This window comes from Mercenaria mercenaria, unplaced genomic scaffold, assembly GCF_021730395.1.
Source record: "Mercenaria mercenaria strain notata unplaced genomic scaffold, MADL_Memer_1 contig_2075, whole genome shotgun sequence".
Taxonomy (NCBI): domain Eukaryota; kingdom Metazoa; phylum Mollusca; class Bivalvia; order Venerida; family Veneridae; genus Mercenaria; species Mercenaria mercenaria.
In genome coordinates, this window is record NW_026460109.1 from 69099 (window position 1) to 73267 (window position 4169).

Consider the following 4169-nt stretch of genomic DNA (forward strand, 5'->3'; position numbering starts at 1 on the left):
ATTTTCAGCACTTTAGAGCATTTCAATGATATGAAAACCATATATGGTCAATTAGTATAACATGTCTTCTTATCAAAAATAGAAAAATATTGACATGTTATGTTGAATATAAGAAAAATAATCTGTTCTGAGAAACATCACCCTCTAAAAATGCCCCCATGAAAACAGCCGTTTAGCAGTTACGCGTAGGTAGACATTTTTCGCAAGGAATAAAACTTATTCCAAGAAATTTACAATGAAAATGGTCTAGATCTATTCTCAATACTATAAGCAATAAACATAAGCCAAAAATTTAACTGTCACCTCCTCATGTCACTCATTATACCAGATTTCATCCATAGCATGGAACTACATTTTGGACTACATCACATGTAACACTGAGTAGTCACTTCCGGTTTGGTGTAATCCGTCCTTAAAGAAACATTTTTCATACTCAAAATGTGTTATTTTCACTTAAATTGTACCAGTAACCTAAATGCATGAAAAAAATACCAGTTTCAGTTTGATACAATCAATTTTCAAGGTTTTATGGCTTTTTCAGTAACGTATGCTAGCGCGCCAAATTTCCTGGAAAAAACCTGTCGCGACATCATTTTTGACCATTTTTCCTTGCTTGAGCTTATTTTTGCCATGTTTTATCAAGTTTTACCATAAACTGCACTCAAATCACACACTGTTACTGTAAAAATACCTAAACTCACCCCTGACACCTAAAACATACCAATATTTAGTCAATGAATATGCATTTTTTGAAAAAAATACACCCAAAACAGTGATTTTGAAATATTTTTAGTTTTTCTTCTTTTTCTCTGCTAAATTGCACTGAAATTGTCATCTTCTATCATAATCTGGCCAAACTAGCCTGTTTACAGCCACATCTAAACAAGTTTAAATTTTTACCCCTGCACAACTTATAGGTTACATTCTACCAATTCAATTCCTTATTTATTTCATATTAATAACAAAACATTCAGACCTCATTTTCAGCACTTTAGAGCATTTCAATGATATGAAAACCATATATGGTCATTTAGTATAACATGTCTTCTTATCAAAAATAGAAAAATATTGACATGTTATGTTGAATATAAGAAAAATAATCTGTTCTGAGAAACATCACCCTCTAAAAATGCCCCCATGAAAACAGCCGTTTAGCAGTTACGCGTAGGTAGACATTTTTCGCAAGGAGTAAAACTTATTCCAAGAAATTTACAATGAAAATGGTCTAGATCTATTCTCAATACTATAAGCAATAAACATAAGCCAAAAATTTAACTGTCACCTCCTCATGTCACTCATTATACCAGATTTCACCCATAGCATGGAACTACATTTTGGACTACATCACATGTAACACTGAGTAGTCACTTCCGGTTTGGTGTAATCCGTCCTTGAAAGCATATATTTAGTAAGTACTAAAATTATTTAGTCATGCTAAGTCGTAGTCAAAGCTTATTTTATGCCATGGCATTAAATGGCCATAATGTTGTCCTAACTGGTCAAGGTGACAGTGGTAAGACCTATGTGTTGATGATGCTAGCTAGAGAACTTGCCGCACGTGGGAAATGTGTATCTATTACATGTAGCACTGGAATTGCAGCTACACAGTATGAACATGGCCAGACTTTGCACAAATGGTGCGGTATAGGTGATGGGGGTATTCCCAAAACAGAATTAGGTAAATTGATTGTGGAAGACGAAAGGTATAAGCAGACTCGGGAGAACATTTACCGGTGCCAAACTCTGATTATTGATGAATGTTCTATGGTTAGTCAGAAAATGTTTGAAGCTGTTGAGTTTTTATGCAGATATGTTAGGGCAAATGTTAAATTTTTTGGTGGTATTCAAGTGATTCTGTCGGGAGATTTTTATCAGCTTCCCCCAGTCCCAGATGTATTGTATGGGGAGACTGGAAAATATTGTTTTGAAAGTAAGTTTTTCTTTCATGCTATCCCTCACAGTGTTTGTTTAGAGACGGTATTTCGTCAGGTAGAAAATGATTTTATATCATGTGTTAATGAGATTGAGAGGGGAACCCCTTCAAAAGGTACTTTGGGTTATTTAAAACAGTTTGAAAGAGAAATCACTTAAACTGAAAAAAACTGTTCACCTTTTTTCTACAAATTTTAAAACAAAACTTTTTAATCATGATAAACTGAAGTCAATGCCAGGTGACATCAAAATATATCGTGCAAAAGATGAAGGCGATTCTTATTATTTAAATAGATTCCAAGCACCTGTTACTTTAGGCCTTAAAGTAAATTGTCCAGTTATGCTTGTAGTTAACCTCAGTGAAAGTCTTGTTAACGGTACCTGTGGTAAAATTAAAGAACTAAGCGACGATCATGTATCTGTGCATTTTGAAAAACCAGATAAAGTAGTGAAACTAAATCGACATTTATTTACGAAAATTGACCCCGTATCTAGGCGAACTCTGTGTAAAAGATTTTAGTTTCCACTCATATTAGCATTCGGAATAACAATTCATAAATGCCAAGGAATGTCACTGGAATCTGTTCTTGTTGATTGCGAAAATGCATCAATTCCAGGTCAAATAGGCGTTGCTATTGGACGAGCCATTTGCCCAGATAATTTACAGGTTAAAAACTTTAAGCCGGCTTTACTAACAGAACATCCTCCCATAGTAAAACAGTTCTATAGTACGGTGTCCAAAACAATTTGTATTGATTGCAGTTGCTGCAGGGGTGATTTCATTCCTTTAGATGTTCAAAAAGATCTTTTCACCCCCTTTGATGTAGAGCAGGAAGATAATTTCTTTCCTGTATATGAATTTGGTGATGTAGGTGGTGATGATGATAATGATGATGATGACGATGGTGCTGATGATGATAACATTGCCATTGATGAGTGTGATGATGATGATGATAATGATGATGATGATGGCAATGCTAATAGTTGTGCAATTGATCCGAACCATGGACATTCTTCAGATGAAAATTTGCTAAACTTCAGGCCCGAAGTTTTACCATATTATATAGACCCTGTAGAATTGTTGCAAAATGTTTATGATGAATACAAAAGTAGCCCAATGGAAAGCTCTATGTCAACATTGTATGAAGAAATTCTAAAAAATACTGAGCCTTTCTTCAACTGGATAGGTACTCAATTTTTAAATTTAAATAAAATAGGAGAAGCTAACTTTTCAGATGCAAATATTTCTCAACAGAAAGACGTCACAAAATTCTGTTCAGATATCAACATGTTTTTAAAAAGTGATGAATATTTCAGTTCTTGCGAAACATTTTATTGTCTCTATGGAAAAGGATTTCAAAGAGTTGGCCAATTTTTCTGCACCTCTTTAATGTTTAGTCTTCAAAGCATTTTGCTTGAAAAAAAGGCTGAACTTATAAGCACCTCAGAGATAAAAGAAAGAATTGTTCCAACTGAAAAATGTGAGGAAGGTAAAGGTAATGTGCCTTATATTGGTGGTTACTGTGTCAGTAAGGTAAAACATTTATATCAGAAAAAAGTTCAGACATCTCTGTATGACCCTAAGAAAGAAAAAACTCTTCAGGTTTCTAGAAAAAAAATGTCATTACTAACACAACTTACAGTTTCTTTCTCAGAACTAGTTGGTTCAACTGACTATTTTGATACATTGAAAACTACTTCTAGGAAACAAAATGTTAGACAAGGTCTAACAAATATTACTGACGCAGCCTTTATCTTCTTTCAAACTTTAAATAGAAACATTCGCAGAATTGAAACTTTTGAAAATTTGCATATGTACGGTCAAGATGTTATTGAAACCATTCGGGTAACTATTTTGAATGATAAAGAGATTTTTCAAATATGGTTAAACTTATTTAAGGACAGGAATACTGAATCTGAAATCAGCATTGCAGATGAAGACGATATTGCATTGACTGTATGCTATTTAACAGAATTATTCAGTGAAATCGTTTCAAAATTTATCAAAGTGTCAGCTTCACATTTTAGAAAAGATTACCTTCTACATGTAAAACGAGAAAAAGGCAAAGCTCACAGGAAAAAAGTAATGGAGAAGAAAGGAAACAAACAAGAAAAAAAAATATCTTGATGAAATTAAAAATGATAAATCTGCTGGAAAATTAGTCTCCCATTTGAAATTAAAAGCGTGTGTACTGGGTGACATTCAGTATTTTAATGATAAATTTTACACAAAAAAA

At 33.4% G+C, this 4169-nt stretch overlaps 1 pseudogene; it reads left to right on the top strand.

Moving 5' to 3' along the window:
• Nucleotides 1-1464: 1464 nt before the first annotated feature.
• LOC128552137 (uncharacterized) lies at nt 1465-4138 on the top strand (annotated as a pseudogene).
• The last annotated feature ends 31 nt before the right edge of the window (nt 4139-4169 follow it).